The following is a 21,094-nucleotide window of genomic DNA, read 5'->3' as shown; positions in this document are numbered from 1 at the left end:
CAAGGACTCCTCTCATGAGTTTCTTTAGAGACAAGAAGTGAACTCTCTCCTCTGACTAGGAGCAATAGAGCCAGTTCCTCCTCCTCACAAGGGCAAGGAATTTTACTCAAAGTATTTCCTTGTTCCAAAGAGGGACAGAGGGTGGAGAGCAATCTTAGATCTAAGACTTCTAAACAAGTTTGTAAAGTCTCATAAGTTCAGGATGGTGACTCTGGCAGCTATAATTCCTTCACTAGATAATGGGGATTGGTTCTCAGCCCTGAACCAACAAGATGCCATTTCCATATAACCATACACCTATCACACAAGACATACATATGCTTCACTATAAGCCAGGATAATTTCCAATGAGTGCTTCTCTTCAGCCTTTCCTCAGCTCCAAGGGTGTTCTCAAAAGTCCTGACAGTAGTGGCTGCTGACCTCTATAATAAGAAGCAATCCTAGTCTTCATATATCTCAATGGCTGGCTACTCAAGGACTGTTTTTACGAAGCAGTGCTATCTTCCACCCAGACGGCCCTTGTTCTGTTCCAGGAGTTGGGTCAACACCTGAATGGAAACCAGTTCACACTAACCCCTATACAGAAAATACAGTTCATAGAGGCAAATTTGGACTCGTTGACAGCCAGAGGCTACTTTCCCACCCTCTGACCACCCCTACCCCCTCGCCCCGCTCCCTGCCCCCTTACTGCTCTGCCTGGAGCACCAGTGGCTGGTGGTGCTACAGCCATGCCTCCCAGAGCACTGGGACAGGAAGCCATGCCACCCGGCTGGAGCCAGCCACGCCACCGCGCAGCACAGAGACCAGGCCAGGCCGTGGCTCTGCAGCTGCGCTGCCCGGCAAGAGCTCACAGCCCCGCCACCCAGAGCATTGCGCTGGTGGTGCAGTGAGCTGAGGCTGCGGGGGTGGGGGAACAGCAGGGGAGGGGCCGGGGGCAAGCCTCCCCAGCTGGGTGCTCAAGGGCTAGGCAGGAGGGTCCCGCGGGCTGGATGTGGCCCACGGGCTGTAGTTTGCCCACCTCTGATCTAGGTTTATTAAGGGCTTGGGGGAATCTCTATCCACAGATTAGGAACCCTCACTGAACTGGGATCTCAACCTGGTACTCAGTTACTTTATGAGACTTTATTTGAACCAGTGGCAAACTGTTCTCTGTTGCATTTATCTATGAGGGTGGCCTTGTTTTAGTAGTCATTTTATCAGCCCGTAGAGTTGGGGAGATGGCAAATTCCCCCATTTATGGAGTTCTTTAAGGACAAGGTCTCTTTATTTCCATACCCTAAATTCTTACCTGAGGTTCTGAGTTCCACCTTAATCAATTCATCCCTCTACCAGTGTTTTGCCTGAAGCCTACAGGAGTTCACTATAGGAGTCCAGTTTACATAGCCTGGATATTAGATGAGCATAGGCCTTCTACTTCAATAGGACCAAGCAATTTAGGAAGTTATCTAGGCTCTTCTTTTCCTTTGCAAATAGATCCACGGGGTCCCCAGTCTTTACTCAGAGACTATCGAGATTGTATCTGGATGTATTATTGCTTATTATGATCCTACAGGTGTCCCCCCCCCCCCAAAAGGTGATAGCACATTAATCCAGCTAATAGGCAACATCTGTGGCATAACTGAAGAATGTACCAGTATCTAAAATGTGTAGGACTGGCTTCAGTACATATGTTTTCAAATCATTATGCCCTGATCCATGTTATCAGATCTGACGCTGCACTTTGTCTTCGTTTCTGGCTTCTGTTCTGAAGTGCTCTCCTCCATCTTGAGATACTGGGAATGGGAAATTTGCCAGCTGAGAGCAACCTGGAGGGCAGCAAATGGTCAGTGATGACAGAATGTCTTGAATCCTGAGAATGTTATTTTGATTCTAAGCTGTTTACCTTCCACTAGATAAATATATAATGTTAATGTTCTGAAGACAGCTAATAGAAAAGATTTCCTTCTTATTACCCATTTAGATACCAGTATTTGTATTTTTCTTTGTCTAGGCCTATCCCATATAAATTTAATTACAAAATCCTTCATTAAAATAAATAAGGTTAGGACACAAAGCAGTGAAACCAAAGCAGTTTTGCCTTGAGGCTGCAGAGGTTTCCTCATCTCACCCTGCTGTGTCTAGGTATTGCAAAATATATGGTTCACCTTTAGGGGGAGTCTCCAGCCACTGGGGAACGTTTCGTACTATATGTGCTGCAATAAGTGGAGGTGTGATGAAAAGGTGAACTGAGGACAGCCATTCAAATTTGTTGGTGGCTGCAATGTCTGTCTGTATCTTCTCCTCACCTCCTCTCTTTGTAGAAGTTAAAGCATTAAAATATGACATTATGGGGGGCATTATAATTGCTTATCCATATAATTTATTTATTTATTTGTTTATTTATTTTTATTACTGCTGCTGCTATCTATTCTGTAGAAGTGCCTAGGAACCCTTGCTTTGGACCAGGGCCCCATTGTGCTCGGTGTTGTACAAACACAGAACAAAAAGACAGTCCCTGCCCCAGTGAGTTTACAAACGAGACAAGATACAATGCAGATCTCAGTTAAACTTCCCACTACTGCCCCGATGATAAATTTTAATTTTTGATGCCTGTGCTCCAAGGCTTCTACCTGGTTTAATAAGAAAATACTGAACATAATCACTTGTAAATGGGTAACTTGCCCAAATAAGTTCAAGAGCTGGAGCAAGAAAACAGCATCATCTCACCCTCAACCAAAAAGCCGCATGAAAAAAACAAACCAAAGCAGAGACAAAAACAAAGCTCCCAACTGTTCTCTTAGTTGTCACTGACACTATGGCTTTGTCTACACTACGAGATAGGGGTATGATTCCTCTCCCAGTGTACATGGAGACATGGCTGGCTGAGCTGTGTTGAGTACAAACCTCCCTGAAACCAGTATGTACTAGTCGCTGCTGCTGCTACCCGTGCCACTGCACTTCTATTTATACTTGTGCTAGCTCAATGAAATCTGGTGCAAGTACTTGTACGCGAGCTGGGGTATTACACCCCTAGTGTAGACCGAGCCTATCTGTGTGATTCCCATTCTGACATTAATGACCTGTTGCCACCACTGGCAATATCTCCTGTTAATGTAATGGAAGCCACTCATTTGTAACAAAAAGCCAAAATGTTCCAGTATGAGATAAAGATGCTACTTCCTGTAATAAAGAAAAATACAGAGACAGATCTCCTTTCTTCATGAAAAATCAGTTCTGACGTATTTTACTTTTCGAATTTTCTGAGATACGGCATGGCTGCCCCCCTTGAGACACCAAAACCGTGTTTCAGAACTGCAGAGTACCCACAGCTACTGCTAAAGTGAACAGTAGTTGTGAGTGCTCAGCCCCTGCATAAATCAGGCTTTAAGTGTCAAGTTGAGATCCCAAAATGACTGTGGAGTTTTGAAAATTGAGGATTAAGTAACTTGCATAAGGATGCTGTGGTCTGATAAACCATAGAATCATAAAAATGTAGGGCTGGAGGGGCTATGAGAAGTCATCAAGTCCAGCCCGCCTGTTCTGAAGCAGGACTAAGTAAATCTAGACCAGGGGTCGGCAACCTACGGCAAGCGTGCCAAACACGGCATGCGAGCCGATTCTGAGTGGCACGCTGCTGTCCACTGAGAGGAGGAGGAGGGGCGGAGGGGCTGGAATGCACCATGCTGTGGGAAGAAACGGGGGAGGGGGAAGCTTGGCTGCCGCAGGATCAAGCTTCTGCCTCCTGCCCCCGCAGGGGAGAGCAGTGGGGAGGGGGTCCCGGCCCCCCTCCCCACTCAGGCCCCCCTGACCACCGCTCTCCCCTGCGGGGGCAGGAGGCAGAAGCTTGGTCCTGCGGCAGCCAAGCTTCTCTCCTCCCCCGCTTCTTCGCACAACGTGGTGCATTCTGGCCCCTCCTCCCCCCAGAGGAGCAGAGCCGAGCGCAGCATGCTCGCTGCTCCGTAGAGCAGGCAGAGAGAGGTAGGGACGGGCCTGGGGGAAGGGGATGGAACAGGTCATATCCCTCCCAGCCCCTTGCCATGAGTCGCTCAGGGCCGGGGGCTGGGAGCACCCCCACGAGCCGAGCAGCCCAGCCTTCTGCCCTGCACCTCCCCACCCCAACACACACCCATCCCTCTGCCCTGCACCCCCCACACACCCTCCAGCCCTCGGCCCTGATCTTGAGTTGCCCCCAACACCCAGCCTTCTGCCCTGCATCTCCACACACACCCCAGCCCTCTGCCCTGAACCCGCCCCACACCCAGTCTTGTGCCCTGCACGTCCACACACCCCAGCCCTCTGGCCTGACCTCGAGTCCCCCCCCCCAACACTCAACCCTCTGCCCTGAACCCCTCACACACACACCCAGCCTTGTGCCCTGCACCTCCACACACCCCAGCCCTCTGCCCTGACCTCGAGTCCCCCCCCACGCCCAGGCCTCTGCCCTGAACCCCCCACTCCCCACCCAGCGGGCTGAGCAGGCTGGCGGCGTAAGATCAGCATTTTAATTTAATTTTAAATGAAGCTTCTTAAACATTTTGAAAACCTTGTTTACTTTACATACAACAATAGTTTAGTTATATAATATACACTTAGAGAGAGACCCCTTCTAAAAAAAATATTAAAATGTATTACCGGCACGGAAAACTTAAATTAAAGTGAATAAATGAAGATTCGGCACACCACTTCTGAAAGGTTGCCAATCCCTGACCTAGACCATCCTTGACAGCTGTTTGTCCAACAAGTTCTTAAAAACCTCCAATGATGGGGATTCCACAAGCTCCCTTGGAAGCCTGTTCCAGAACTTAATTAGCCTTATAGTTAGAAAGCTTTTCCTAACACCGAACCTAAATCTCCCTTGCTGCAGATTAAGTCAATTACTTTTTGTCCTACCTTCAGTGGACGTGGAGAACAATTGATCACTATCCTCTTTATAAACAGCCCTTAATATATATGAGGACAGTTATCAGGTCCCCCCTCAGTCTTCTTTTCCCAATACTAAACTTGCCCAGTGTGTTTTAACCTTTCATCATAGGTCAGGTTTTCTGAACCTTTTATCATTATTGTTTTTCTCTTCTGGACTCTCCCCAATTCGTCCATATCTTTCCTAAAGTGTGGGATCCAGAATTGGACACAGTACTCCAGCTGAGGCCCCACCAGTGCCACATAGATCCAGATAATTACCTCCAGTGTCTTACATACAACAATCCTATTAATACACCCCATCCTGATATTAACCTTGTCTGTACCTGCATCATATTATTGACTCATATTCAATTTGTGATCCTCTCTAACCCCCGGATCCTTTTGTGTAGTTATTCCCCAGATTGTAGTTGTACGTTTGATTTTTTCCTTCCTAAATGAAGTACTTTGCATTTATCTTTACTGAATTTCATCTTGCTGAATTCAGACTAATTCTCCAATTTGTCACGGTTGTTTTGAATTCTCATCCTGCCTCCAAAGTGCTTGCAACCCCTCCAAGCTTGGTCCTAGCCACAAATTTTAGAAGTGTACTCTCCACTCCATTATGCAAGTAATTAATGAAAATAATAAATAGTACCGGACCCAGGACTGGCCCCTATGCAACCCCATTAGATATACCCTTCCAATTTGATAGTGAACCATTGATAACTACTCTGAGTACAGTCTTTCAACCAGGTGTGCCCCCATGTAATAGTAATTTAATCTAGACCACATTTCCCCAGTTTGCCTATTAGAATGTCAGGCAAGATTGTGTCAAAAGCCATACTAAAATCAAGATACATCATGTCTACTGCTTCTCCCTTATCCATTAGGTCTTATGGTAGTAAAGTAGGAATTGGGAGACCTAGGTTCTGATCCTGGTAGTCTAGGTAAATTGTTTAATTTCTGAATTTTACTTCTCCATCTGTAAAATAGGCATAATACTTAGTGAACAGAGCTGTGAAGATTAATTAAGGTTGGTGCAGCATAATGAAAAGGTAAATCTATATCAAAGTATGAACACCAAGGGAGGAGAAACTGCTTCTGTAGTTGGATAGCCATTCATAGTCTTTACACCATCAGATTAGGATTAAACAAGACTGTGAATGGCTATCCAACTACAGAAGCAGTTTCTCCTCCCTTGGTGTTCACACCTCAACTGCTAGCAGAGCACCTCACCCTCCCTGATTGAACTAACCTGGTTATCTCCATACTGATTTATACCTGCTTCTGGAAATTTCCATTAGTTGCATCTGAAGAAGTGAGGTTCTTACCCACGAAAGCTTATGCTTCCAATACTTCTGTTAGTCTTAAAGGTGCCACAGGACCCTCTGTTGCTTTTTTCATAAAATTGGTGTGATTCTGTAGGTTGAATTCTTTGAAACACTCAAGTTTCTTGCAGCTGATATTTGCTACAGGTAAACACAGATTCCTGTTAAGAATGGTATGAGACTTAGTGTAATGAGTTTCTCCAGCCTCAGTACTGTCGACAGAGTTAGTGATTCAGCATAATTTCTATATCTAGGCAACTAAGACTAATTTTTTAGTGAAATACAAGTACATACCATCCATTTTCGTCGTTGTGTGTTTTAACTCCGGTATGTATTTACTGAAAAGCATTTAACTTAACCAAGTTATCACTCCTGTATCTTTATTCCAAATATATAGGCAAAAGCATATAAAATAGAAAAGAAAAAGCTGAAAGAATAGGTTAATTAAAAATTTAGCAAGAATTTGTGGTTAAGCGTAGCTAGGTAGCTGCTGTAACAGTTACTCAACCCACATTTGTGTGTGAAACACAGAACAGCAGCTGCTATTTGACATGTTTTAAAGGTTTAGGCCTCAGTTATCCCAAGAATTCTGACCTATATTGGGGGTTGTTTATAACACTATTCTAATAAGCTACATATTTGCTGTGTTCTCATTACAATAGGTAGGAATATAACTTTTTCTATAAACATATAGGTTCAATCCCACACTAATGTTGGGGAAATTTCTTCTCTCAATGTAAAAGTTAGGTTTTGAAGTAAACGTTACTGAAACAGTGTTCTGGTTGCATGCATAAGGCAGACCATTTCCGATAAAAGCTTTGAAGTACCACCAGTCTATTCATTTGTGGTTATGAACACCTTTTTCAATTTTGCAATATGTATCTACTTAGCAATTGTACAGTAGCTACTATAAATTTGATGTGTGATCCAGGCAGCAGGCTTTATTGCATAGATAGTTCCTCTTCTTTCCTTACTTTTGTGCTCCATTTATTTCTGTTTTTAAAGGATTTTGAGTGGAGCTCTAACAATAAAGCTGCCCTATATTTTGTTGTTGGTTTAAAATAGGGGGGGAGGGAGAATCTGTTGAGATAGAAATTATATACAAATACTCGAAAGATATTTCATTGATCTCAGGAAGAAATGAATGAATTCCATTCAGAAGTAGGACACAGAAACACAATGTATTCAGATTCCTCCTACTGTGTTTAAATGAAGATAGTGTTAGAATGTATTGCCCAAGACAGTGTTCCACATCTGTAAGCAGATAACCATGAATTGTTTTGTTCACGATGATTGTATGTGGAAGCAACTTGTTCATCTTTGAAATTTCAAGCTGTATTTCAAATTGGATCATGCCATTTAGTCTAAATTAATCTCACTGTCTCTTAAGTAGTGGTTGGGGGGAAGGGGTTGGAACAAAGAGTTTCACATAAAAGCACCTGAAACTGAGATTTCTGCTACTGTATTCACACAAGGAAATCTCCTAGTATTTAATGCCCTACAGTGTACTTTACTACACCAGCTAAACACCTATGAACATTTTTATTATTGTTTAACAGACGTATTGGAGCATAAGCTTTCGTGGGTGAATACCCACTTCGTCAGACGCATGTCACCTACGAAAGCTTATGCTCCAATATGCCTGGTAGTCTATAAGGTGCCACAGGACCCTTTATCACTTTTTACAGATCCAGACTAACACTGCTACACCTCTGATACTTTATTATTGTTGTTATTTGGGGGAAGAGGGGGAGAAATTCCTTGTCACACCCTGGCATAAAACCAAATCCGTACTGTCATAATAGCCACCACTTGTTAGCTGCATTTCAAACTACTGGTAGGCAGTGCACACATTACTTGGAACCTGCTTCTATGACTAGGTATGTTTTTCTTGCCTTTTCGTTTTAGATTCACAAACCAGATCACCTGAAACGTATTGCTTCTGAATAATCGTATTTGAATGGCTTTTTCCCTGGTTAAGTATTTAAATATATACTTGTCTGTGTGACTATTTTAAAAAAAAATTATAATTGAATCTAAATTGATACTTTCCCTTTCACATAAAAATGAAACCATGTCTAGGTGTGAGGAGAGGTATAAAACTGAACTTTTTGCTGTATTCCAGTGGTTTTTTGTGGGTGAAGTAGTGCATTTTGCCTATTATTAGCATCCTAGCTCAGTTAGCCATGTCCCCATTTACCAAGGAATTCAGCTGCCATTGACCCAGATTATGTAAAATTTCTTACTAAGATTTTGAGTATATCCCAGTGCTTAGCTTGAAGTGAAGATCCATATCATTTCCTGTTGAGAGAAGCAGACTCCATACCAGCCACAGGCTTCTCTTGTGGGTCTAGTGCCTTCCCTTTTTTGTTTTGACCTACAGCCATAATTCAAGTATTTAAAACATCCAAAGATTGTTTTCAAACTTTACCCATTTAAAAAAAAAAATCTTTAATACGTAACTGGACAAGGTGATAAAAAAAAATGTAAGTTCACATTCACCTGGGCCTTTTAACAACTCCTGAGTGTTGAAATTCAGCTTCAAAATAAACAACATACTCTGAACCAATAGTAATGTAATAAGTTATTTCTTGTTGTTTCATTGTATTGCAACATCTCCATTTTTCCATGCCAGGGGCATGGAAAAAATAATAAACAAAACAATGTTAGCACATTAGCTGGATCATGATGATTTCAAGCACAAGTTGGGTTATTGACCTAAAGTGTAATGGGCCTAATAGAAAAGCAATTGTTTAAACAACCCCTCTCTGTGTAGCCCATTCCCTGTTCTATCCCATCTCATTCTCTTTCCCACACCCCAATTATACAAGATCTAAATACGTTATTCTATAGCAGCTTTGCTTTTAAATCAGGAAAAATAGTTTTAAAATTATTTTTAAATAAATGTATTTTAAAAATATTCTTGCTACATTCAGCAGAGCTTATATTTTTCCAAACAAAGGCTCTGATCTTGCAATCTGATCCATGTAGGAAGACACTTGCAACCCACATAGTCTCATTGACTTAAGTACACCTCTACCCCGATATAACGCTGTCCTTGAGAGCCAAAAAATCTTACTGCGTTATAGGTGAAACCGCGTTATATCGAACTTGCTTTGATCTGCCAGAGTGCACAGCCCCGCCCCCCCCCCGAGCACTGCTTCACCACGTTATATCTGAATTCATGTTATATCAGGTCACGTTATATCGGGGTAGAGATGTATGTGCATGGGGCCATCAGAAAGGATCTGATTGCAGCATCAAGCCACAGCGAGTACAAAGAAACAACAGTCTATTTTATGCCATTGAACCTATCTGGCCAAGGATTGAAACATCCAGAGATAGTCTGTCTGGATTTTCAAACAAACAAAAGCCCCAAACAAAAAATCATGATATTTCTCAGAACCAGTAGTTCTTTGGTGGCACACTGTTATCCTCCTGAAGTACATTTGTGCTCACGGTCTGAGTATTTTTGGATTTTCACTCCTGTGTATTATACTCAAAATTGCATAATAAAAAATAATGTTCAGAAAGTTTTGCTTGAGAGCAGTGGTAGAATCCTCTTCAGGAGAGAGAACCAAGAGAACCGTATTTTGATCCACTAGAGATTTTTCATTTTGTTCCAATAGTTTAATCACTGTTTATATATTTTTGCATTATTTTTAGCATCACATAATTCCATAGTATGTGTGCATTAAGTAAGTGTTTTCTGTATTGCATCTCCAACATCTGTGTATAGCTGGCTAGTTAATCAGATATAATTATTCAGTGCTGCCGAGGAGACTATGGTATTGTGTGTTTTTTCTCCTCTCCCCAAATAATGCAAATTTTCTTTAAAACATATGCAGTAGCAAGCTGACATTTTGACTTGAGAAATATTAATAGAATAGGACCCACAGTACCAATGATTCAGTCATCTGTCAGCCTGATAAATTCCAGTGGGGAAATGTAGCCCATAGGGCTTCCAGCTAATTATATTTAAGTTGTTTAGTACTGCTAGGAAACAGCATCCAGGCAGTCGCTGAAAGCTTTGAAGCTGTGTGCACCATTCGAGTGTGTGTTCAGAAACTCATTACCCTTTTGTGCTTGTGTTGGATGGATTTTAGAAAGCTGACATGAAATAGAGAGCAGGAATCAATATCTGAAAAGACATTTTATTTACTTCTGATCCATTTCCTGATTCAGCAGCTGCTAGTCTGTAATGCTTTATACAATAACTACATATGAGGGCAAATGTTACTTAACTTCACTAGGTATTGGCCATACAAATCTGTTGATAATGACATGCAGCAAAACAGAACAAGTTAAGCTCCAGCCATGCCAAAGTTATAAAGGGACTGTCCATACCCAGAATCCCGAGTGGCATCAATTGTCTAAAGTGCCTAACTTCTCTGTGTCTGGTAAGTTTATTGCAACTGTTTCTGTCAAAGCCTGATCTTGCAACAGTTATCCATTCCCTTGCAATTTCTGGATTCAAATCCTGTCGAGAATTCTACATGTTACCCTTTAAGACCTCTTGGAAACTACAGCTTGTGCAGAATGCAGCTGCCCGCCTGCTTGGCAGTGCTAGCTACAGGGAGCATATTACATCAGTTATCGGATGACTATGCTGGCTTCCTCTTTGTTTCCCAGTCAAGACAGAAATTGTATGGAGCTTTATAGATCAGTGTCAATAATGTGAATTGCATCTGGAAGCAAACTCTCTCACCGAGTACCGCCCACTGGTTGGTTGCAGCTGAGGTGAGCGTTCTAAAAGTTCCTCCCCACATCCAAACTTCTGGAGGTCAAAAGCAGACAGTTCTCAGTGGAGTTCTGAGGTGTCAAATTCACTTCACTTTCTATGGGTGGCAGTCCCAGGGCTTATGTATGCACAGAAATTGCATGGATTTAATTAACCCATTTTCTATATTGATTTTATTAAATCAGTGCAACTACTTGTGTGTACACTCTCTTAAATTGTTTTAACAGATGGCTGATAAGACACACTTGAACCAATTTAAGTGTGTTCACAAAAGGAGGTTGCAGCTTTTACATCAATTTAGAAATGGATTTGATACAATTTATACAATTTCGGTGTGTAGACTGGAACCAAGCCTTCCAGTCTTTTTAATGAATGGTTCATCTTGTTCCTCAGGTTTTTACTTGAGGTGGGATTCAGTGGAGAATGGAGTTTGATATTTCTGAAAGGGGAGCGTCCCTCTTTCCCCCACCAGACTTTTTATGACCATTTTGTTTCCTTTCCTTTTATTTTATTAACTTTTGTACACGTGCCTGTAACTCTTTAACAGGCCATTTTATAAGTTAAGAAATAAATCTCATGAATAGGGTTGCCACTGTGCAAGTTTTGGCTTCTGTGTCCAGGTGCCATTTAGGGTTGCCAGGTGCTTGGTTTTCGACTGGAAAGTCTGGTCAAAAAGGGGACCTGGCAACCCTAAATGGTACCCAAACCAAAAGTACAGTTACTGCAGGGTGGGGAGAGGTGCTGGGTCATTAACCCATAACAACCCCTGCTAAGCCGGGGCTGCCTCCTACCTGCAGGCAAGCTCCTTGAGATGATCCAGTGAGCGACGCAGGGTGGGGTGGGGGGTGAGCAAGAGGCAAGGTCTTGTGGGGAGCCGGGGCAGGATCTCAGAGGTATGTTTACCAGCAATTAGAAATGTGACGATCCTACTCATGAATGAATACCAAGAAACAGAACTGTTTTTGGAGCTGGATTTTTTAAGCATAGAAATTAACATTTATTTTACTAACCCTGAGACTGTGAATGAAATGAATATTTGTCAGTGTATATATTTATATCTTTCTAATTAAAAAAAAAAGTTTCCCACCACTTTCAAGTTATGTGAATGTAATTATTGTCCATGGTGTCTTAATATTTTTAAATTTTTAATTGTGTATCCTATATTTATTTATTTTTAATCTTCCTGTTGACACAATCCTAAATTAATTGCATCAACAACAGGCAACTGCAGTTCAAAATCCCCATGGACTTTGTCTCATATTTTGAAATTAGCCTTATTTCCATCTTCGATTTCCTTTCTCATACTCTCTTCCTTCAGTGGAGACCAAATTCACTCTGAGTTTTCATCCTATTACTATTACTCCAGTTTACAAGGTCATCTAGATCTTCCTGTATGATATCCCGGTCCTTCTCTGTATTGGCAATACCTCCCAGCTTTGTGTCATCCGCAAACTTTATTAGCACACTCCCACTTTTTGTGCCAAGGTCAGTAATAAAAAGATTAAATAAGATTGGTCCCAAAACCGATCCCTGAGGAACTCCACTAGTAACCTCCCTCCAGCCTGACAGTTCACCTTTCAGTATGACCCGTTGTAGTCTCCCCTTTAACCAGTTCCTTATCCACCTTTCAATTTTCAAATTGATCCCCATCTTTTCCAATTTAACTAATAATTCCCTATGTGGAACCATTTCAAATGCCTTACTAAAATTGAGGTAAATTAGATCCACTGCATTTCCTTTGTCTAAAAAATCTGTTACCTTCTCAAAGAAGGAGATCAGGTTGGTTTGACACGATCTACCTTTTGTAAAACCATATTGTATTTTGTCCCAATTACCATTGACCTCAATTTCCTTAACTACTTTCTCCTTCAAATTTTTTTCCAAGACCTTGCATACTACAGATGTCAAACTAACAGGCCTGTAATTACCTGGATCATTTTTTCCCCTTTCTTAAAAATAGGAACTATGTTAGCAATTCTCCAGTCATACGGTACAACCCCTGAGTTTACAGATTCATTAAAAAATTCTTGCTAATGGGTTTGCAATTTCATGTGTTGCTCTTTAAGAGTTCGGATGGTGAACACCTATTTTAGCTCCTGTAGAGCTCTTGAGTAAGAGGGGTCAGATTAGGATTCCCCACACTGGTTCAAGATATGGCATTGCTGTGATATTGATCCTCTTAATTGCCCAGGTGTCCCTTGCGTTTGAGAGAGGCTGCTCCAGTGAAAGGGAGAAAGGCTTCCCATTGGCAATGGAGTTACAGCTATTGATTTTCTCTGCATTAGATACATCTGCCTCTAGCTCAGCAAGGCTCCTTTGACCCCTTAGCTGAACAATGCAGAACAGAATTCTGCCACATCTATCATATAATTGAAACATGAATAATAAATCTCTCAACTTATACATGAAAAGAGAGACTGAATTATTTCTACGTGATTGGACCTTGATACCAATTCATCACTTCTGGTCCTCAAGAATAAGACTGGCATTTTAAGGGTGTTTTTCCTTTTTAACCTGTATATGAGGGAAAGCTTTTATTCAGTCATGTTGTACAGTAAGTATTTGTCTCAAAGTTGATTTCATAGTTTGTTTTTATCTAGCTGACTCGTATCTATTTTATGTTGTCCTCTTCACTGGATGTGACTTTGAAGATGTCTCATCAATGCTAAACTGAGTCAAAACACCCTTCCAAATTCAGTAAATGCACGACTCAGGGCTTGTCTACATGGAGATTTAGCTAGCCAGGGTGTAGATGTATAGCATATTAGCATGCTGCACACTAATGGGCAATATGGACTCTGCTACCACACACTAAAAGTTCTGTAGCGCACTTTGACCTGCTCTTTCAGAGCACACTACAGAACTTCTAGTGAGCGGTAACAGGGCCACATGACATTTTTGTGTGCAGCAAGCTACTGTGCTATACATTAACACCCCAGCTTTCTGAACGCTAAGTCTCTGTATAGATTTCAGAGTAGCAGCCTTGTTAGTCTGTATCCGCAAAAAGAACAGGAGTACTTGTGGCACCTTAGAGACTAACAAATTTATTAGAGCATAAGCTTTCATGGACTACAAGTGGACTGTAGTCCATGAAAGCTTATGCTCTAATAAATTTGTTAGTCTCTAAGGTGCCACAAGTACTCCTGTTCTTTTCTCTGTATAGATTAGCACTTAGAGACACAGATGCTATGATGATGGGGCAGTATAAGAACCTAGACCGGGGTCGGCAATATTTGGCACGAGGCTCCCCAGGGTAAGCACCCTGGCGGGCCGGGCCAATTTATTTACCTGCTGACATGGCAGGTTCGGCCAATCGCGGCCCCCACTCGCCACAGTTCACCGTCCCGGGCCAATGGGGGCGGCGAGAAGCGGCACGGGCGAGCGATGTGCTGGCCACGGCTTCCCACCACCCCCATTGGCCCGGGACGGCGAACTGTGGCCAGTGGAGGCCGCGATCAGCCAAACCTGCCACGTCAGCAGGTAAATAAACTGGCCCGGCCTGCCAGGGTGCTTACCCTGGTGAGCTGCATGCCAAACGTTGCTGACCCCTGACCTACACACACACATGACTAGTACATCAAACCATTAAGGAACGGTTGAGCTAGCAGTTCATCTTTTTCAGGTAAAAAAATTGAGCTGTGAATAATAAAGTGAAAAATAAAATGAAATGGATCACATGATGATTACCTGTTCTGTTCATTCCGTCTGGGGCACCTGGCATTGGCCGCTGTCAGAAGACAGGATACTGGGTTAGATGGACCTTTGGTCTGACTCAGTATGGCCGCTCTTATATTCTTATGAACATCATGCAATTTACTAGGGGGAGATTTTTATCGAGATGTTAAAAACCCAGCTCTTGACTAGTCTGGGTATAAACATTGCCCCTTTTGTAAGAGTAGTCATTGCCAAAGCCTCCACCCATACTGTGCTGGGCACAAGTTGATTGTTGCCTGTGTCCCAGAAGTGGCTGCATTTTAGTGGTGCCGGTGCGGTTCTATGTAAAATATTAATCCAAAAAAGAAATTAAAAACCCAAATCACTTTCAGCAACTTTGCAGGTGGCAGCACTTTTAGTCTTTTTGATTTATATACTTTTTAGAAATCGCTTCATATATTTTTAAAGCATCTTTCAGACAAGATATCTTGGGTTTTATTTTGCCGGATTGTGACATATTTATCGATGGTATCCTGCAGTTTGCCATATATTCTGGTTTTCATACAAGTACTAAAGGTTACCCCTAAGGGACTGTTTGAAAATATTAAAGCTGTTTATCACTTTGAAAGGATACAAAACATTCATTTAATGGATTAGATAGACGGCATATCTTTTCTAGAGGCTGAAAGTTAAATCCCTCCTGTGAGGCTTCTGTGGTTTTGCATACTACTGAAAGTAGCCTGCCTAACTTATATATAAAAAATAAAATAAAATCCATTGCTGGAAGGGGAAAATATGAATTAGACCCCCACTAATATAATGGCTTAAGGAACAGTGCTAGGGAAATGTATTTAAACTTTATGCCAGTAAAATTGGCACCTGGTTTGCCCTGTCTATGCTGGCTGGTCAAGCCAGGTAAGAACATGGGATTTACAAAAGGACCTAAGTAGGTTAGGCACTTAACTTTTACTGATTTTTCAATGAGAGTAGGCACCTAACTTGCTTAGGTGCTTTTATAAATTTCATTAGGCACCTGTCTTCATCTTTGGATTCCTAAATACCTTTGTAAACCTGGCCTATGGTTCCCAAATGAATGTAGGCAAGATTTAAAGGGAGACTAGATTAGGAGCAGGGGTGCAGTAGATAGATGTACTCACCTTTCACTTCTGAATACAGATAGGACCAAATTCTGACTTGGGGTAAGTGGATTTAACTTCATCGACTTCTATATCGAAGGCCCACTTCACAGTTTGGCCCAAGTAGAGATTTCTGCTCAGTCATGTCCGGGATGTGAGTATCTGATCTGGATGCAGTAAGTTAGTATGCAAATAGAAAGTATAAAGCAACAGAGGGTCCTGTGGCACCTTTGAGACTAACAGAAGTACTGGGAGCATAAGCTTTCGTGGGTAAGAACCTCACTTCTTCAGATGCAAGCACTTCTTGCATCTGAAGAAGTGAGGTTCTTACCCACGAAAGCTTATGCTCCCAGTACTTCTGTTAGTCTCAAAGGTGCCACAGGACCCTCTGTTGCTTTTTACAGATTCAGACTAACACGGCTACCCCTCTGATAATAGAAAGTATGATTGTTGTATTACCTGTATCAATGTTCCCTAAACAGTGGGTTGCAAGAAGGGTCTAGGTGGCTTGTGTATGCCCTGGAGGCACTCCCCATCCCTCTCTCCTCTTCTCCCGCCTTCCCCCCAATTTCTCACTTCTGCTGGGCATAAGGAAGCAGCCAAAGCTGGCAAGTGGACAGTCAGCAGCCTGGCAGTGCTTGTAGCCCGGCAGCGCTTGTAGCCCAGCCACAGGGAGAGAGGAGCTGGCTGGGGCTGCAGGAGTGGGGCAGGGGGCTTGGGCTGAGAAGAGGAAGGGAGATTGGGGTGCAGGGGACTGGAGGGCTGAGCTGGGTTGGGGGTGGGGTGCAGGGACCAAGGATTTTTGGGTCCCCAAAAAAGACAAAATGCAGTTGGTGTGTCGACTTTATAAAAAGTTTTTGAATCGCTGGCCTGTATTACTAGATGGCTGGATGCCAACTGAGACTAGGGCCCTATTGTGCTAGGCACCAGACCAAGACCTAGTAAATGGTCCCTGCCTCAGAGAGTTTATCATCTAGTTAGAGAAGATTGACAAAGAGTGAGAGAGAGGAAGTATTAACTGACATTTCACAGCCAAGCCCCAGAGAGTGTTGGAGAAAGAAAGTGCCTCTGGAACCTAAACATATAGCACCATAGGTGTGTATATATTATAAAAAAATATTACAAAACAAACCACTCCACCGCATGCACACACTTCCCCTATGGAGAGAATGAGAGAACAAACACATTGTTAGTCATGTTACTTAATGTGCTCCTGGAAGGTGCTCAGATACTAAGGTGATGAGTGCCATATAAGGACCTATATAGAATACAGTGGTGATTAAATGACTTGTCCATGGTCACACAGCAAGTCTGTGGCAGAGCCAGCAATTGAACCCATACCTTGTTACTCAATCCAGTGTCATAACCACAAGACTAGACTATAGTCTCTGTTCATAGGCAGTTCATAAATTCATAGCGTTTAAGGCCAGAAGGGATCATTAGCTCATCTAGTCTGACCTCCTCTATATTCTAGGCTATTAAATTTCACCTAATTGAGCCCAATAATTTGTGTTCGACTAAAGCATGTCTTTGGCCTGGTCCCCACTAACCCCCCACTTCGGACTAAGGTACACAAATTCAGCTACTTTAATAACGTAGCTGAATTCTAAGTACCTTAGTCCGAACTTACCGCGGGTCCAGACGCGGCGCGGAGGCTCTCCCATCGATGCCGCGTACTCCTCTCGCCGAGCTGGAGTACCAGCGTCAACGGCGAGCACTTCCAGGATCGATCCGGGATCGATTTATCGCGTCTAAACCAGACGTGATAAATCGATCCCAGAACATCGATTGCCTGCCGCCGGACCCTCCGATAAGTGTAGACGTACCCTTTCAGAAAGGCATCCTGTCTTGATTTGAAGACATCAAGAGATGAAGAATCTACCACTTCCCTTAGTAGCTTGTTCAAGTGATTAATCATACTTGCTGATACAAAGTTGTGCCTAATTTCTAATTTGAATATGTCTGGCTTCAGCTTCCACCCAATGGTTCTTGTTGTGCCTTTCTCCACTAGATTGAAGATCCCCTTTTATACCCAGTGTTATCTCCCCATGAAGGTACTTATACACTGTAATCATATCACCTGTCAGTCTTCTTTTTGATAAACTAAAGAGATTGAGCTCTTTACATTTTACACTGCAAGGCATTTCCTCCAGCCCTTGAATAACTTTTTTGTTTTCTGCATCTTCTCCAGTTTTTCAACATCCTTTTTTAAAATGTAATCACCAGAACTGGCTGTAATATTCCAGTATCAGTCTCATGAATTCTGTATACAGAGGTAAAACCATCTCCCTGTTTTTACATCCAAGCATCACATTAACCCTTTTTGCCACAGTATGTAAGGGACCAGGGTGTAGGCAGTCTGGCCTAGTGGTCGGAGTCAGAAGGCAAGAGTCAGAGTCAGGCTTGGGATTTGAAACTGGAGATCAGGAGACAAGCTAAAGTCTGGAGTCACAGCAGGCCAAAGTCTGTATGGTTGGCCAGACAACTTCCTGGGGCAAGCCCCGGAGTTAAATAGGGGGCTTGGCCAATAGAGGGCCACAGGGTACTGCCACTCTGTCTCTCTTGGGTGTATTTCCTGCAACACCTATTCTCTACAGTGCTCCCTGGCTGTAGCTCTGCATAACCTCCCTGTGGCACTGTGGGAAGTCAGCTGTCCCAGCTTCTAGTCCACACAGCAAATTGGATAGAGAAAATCTGCTTTTCAGAAAGTAAACTGTGTATAGTAAAATTCTGCTTTTCCCCACTAACGCCTACACCACCACCCTCACTATCACCACCTATTTTTATTCCTTTTCTCTGCCTGTGAGGAGATCATCATTCTGTGCTCGAGTAGTTACCAGTACGTTGTTTCCTCCAGTCTGTCAACTACAATAAATCTGCTGGAGTCCTTACCACCAAGAACACAGCATGCTCCCTCCTCCTGGGCTGTGTGTTTTGCCCCTCCAGTGCTACTAACCTCTTGAATTCTGATCCCTTGATATGGTGCCTGATCCTGCAGTAATGACATCCATGCAAATGTTACCACTAACAGCAATGCTGCGGGATCAGTCTCTTGCTTCCAGGAGTCCACTGGGTCTTCTCCATAAAAGAGTTCTTTAATACATTACTAAATATCCAATTTCAATTTACTGTTAATACTTGACAATAACTGTTCTGATAACTGCAATGATCAGAATACAAACCCAAAACATTATCTTGTGATTAGTACTTTGATTTTTTTCATGTATCCATAAATTAGATGCAGGAAAAGGGTTAATATAACTTGGATACATGAAATATTTATAGAGCTAAAGAGAGATGAAGGTCTCTGGCCTTCTGCTAATATCCTTGAATTATGACTGTTCTACGTAAAAAATAAATAGCCTCCCAACTTTTTATAGAACTGGCAACATTTGGGTCCCAAATGTAGTCAGTAATATGGCTGAAGTGTTCCAGCAATTCATTTATCAGTATATATTGCCAACAATATTAATCTGTTAGACCAGTCCAGTGTGGACAGACCCCCATTGAAGACTGCAAGGCACTACATGGGATAGGGGAGCCACCTGTATCAAGTCTATTGCCTTTAATAAACAACAACAATAATAATAATATAAATAATAATTAATACCTAGTTCTATATAGCAAAAGTGAAAAGATGAATGGCCTTTAAATGGCCATTCAAATGGTTCTGTTGCTTTGCTAATAGTATTTTTGAAAAAGCTATTGATAAAAGCAGACGATGATACAGTGCACCAACATTTGTAAGAAACCTTAGTCTGACAAATTTATGAGTATAATAAGAATGGAGAGCATTAAATATGCAGACACAATATTTAAATGAATCAGAGCTATAGTAGGAGCCTTTATCTGCTTTACAGGATGTGTTAAAATCAGTGATTCCTGCAGAGGGCTAGAACATGGATCAGTTAATTGTTGTCTAGACCAGTACCATTATGACTTGTCTTTTGTTGCATGCACAAGTATCAGGATTATACTATCAGTATCAGGAAAGAGGGATTATAACAGTATAGTCTTCCAAACATATTTAGGGTACTGCATTCCATATTTACAAAGTCATGTTTTTTGGAGTTGTTTTATAGAGGGGATCATAACACTCACAAGAGAAGAAATGAAAGAAAAACAACTTAACCTCAAGCTGTCAGCATGGCTAGATGGCATGAAATAGCATAAATCTCTCATTATTCTATAAATATATGGGAGCACACATTCATTAGACAAACTCAATAGTAATGGCTTTGACTTTTAGTTAGTGCTATAGTTTTGTCATGGTGGTCACGGAAACTGTGAATTTGAAGGAAGTCCATGAAATACTTCAAACTGAGTGAAATGTTTCCAAAGTGAGCGATGTTGTGACCTGGTGCATGCAGGTTTGGCCGGTCTGTCCCTCCCTCTATCCTAACCTCAGTGGTGTTGCTATCTTGTGCATTAGGTTGCAGAACCCAGAGTAGGGAGCTGGTTCCAGCCCCAGAGGACAGGAGACACTGCTGAGAGGGTGAGTGCAGTGTGGGCTCACTCTCCAACACTCTGTCCTACTGCCCCCTTTCCATGACTTGTTTTTTCCCACACCTCTGCCGTTAAATGTATTCAAAATTTCTGTGACAGTTGTAGCCCTGCTTTTGTCAATTCAAGAATAGTTCATCTGTTGTTCATATCAAAATTAATTGGAACAACATGGAAGGCCTGATTTCCCCATGGCCTTGTCCCTTGTAGAGTCATTTACACTTGAGCAAAATGGGTGTATGCACAGTATAGAATTTGGAATTTTTTATGTTTTACAGTCACCTTGTACTAACGAGAATGAGTATGTGGTGCAAGACAGATGGAAAATCAGGACTGGATTCATGAAAGCTAACCTCTAATGATGTTGCAAATACCTTATTTTATAAATTGATTGAGGAATTAAATGTTTTAGTTAAAAACACATTTAATGTGTGGTTTTTAGGAGCTATCAAAAGTCTTTGGAGAAGGACATAACTCTAAGAAATTCAATAAATTATTTCATCCTGATACATTTTATTGTTTTATTAGAAAGAACACAAGACAAACTGGGCAGAAGAGACGAAGCTTGAAATGTAGCTTGGGGTAAAATCAAGAAGTAAGTTAGGCACATGGAGGCTGTTCCAGAGGGAGGCTATGAAATAAGGCTCCACTGGAAAGACACAAAGGAAGGCACAGAAATGTCTGCTATTTGAAGAGTGCAGGAAAAAGGCTCCTGTAGATATAAAAATTCTGGCACACCTTTCATGTTTGATTCCATAAAGATTTCCACCCTGACCTTCCCAGAAGACCAAGGAATGGATGCTTTGGTCTACCAAACTCATTTTGTTCCACTTACTTGGCACAAAGTGAAC

General features: G+C 42.1%; 1 protein-coding gene across 7 annotated transcripts in view; it reads left to right on the top strand.

Annotated features, from left to right (window-relative positions):
• The window catches only part of TBL1X (transducin beta like 1 X-linked), a 257,104-nt gene that overhangs the window by 128,643 nt on the left and 107,367 nt on the right, over positions 1-21,094 (top strand). The window contains exon 2 of one of the 7 annotated variants that reach the window (XM_054008077.1): positions 20,173-20,235. The exons of the other annotated variants lie outside the window; for them this stretch is intronic. The gene's annotated coding sequence lies outside the window, so the exon portion shown is untranslated. The remainder of the gene's footprint in view (positions 1-20,172; positions 20,236-21,094) is intronic. 7 annotated transcript variants of the gene reach the window in all.

The sequence above is a fragment of the Malaclemys terrapin genome, chromosome 1, assembly GCF_027887155.1.
Source record: "Malaclemys terrapin pileata isolate rMalTer1 chromosome 1, rMalTer1.hap1, whole genome shotgun sequence".
NCBI classification, from domain to species: Eukaryota; Metazoa; Chordata; order Testudines; family Emydidae; genus Malaclemys; species Malaclemys terrapin.
Note: the sequence above shows the minus strand (reverse complement) of the source record. Positions and strands in the feature narration are given on the sequence as shown.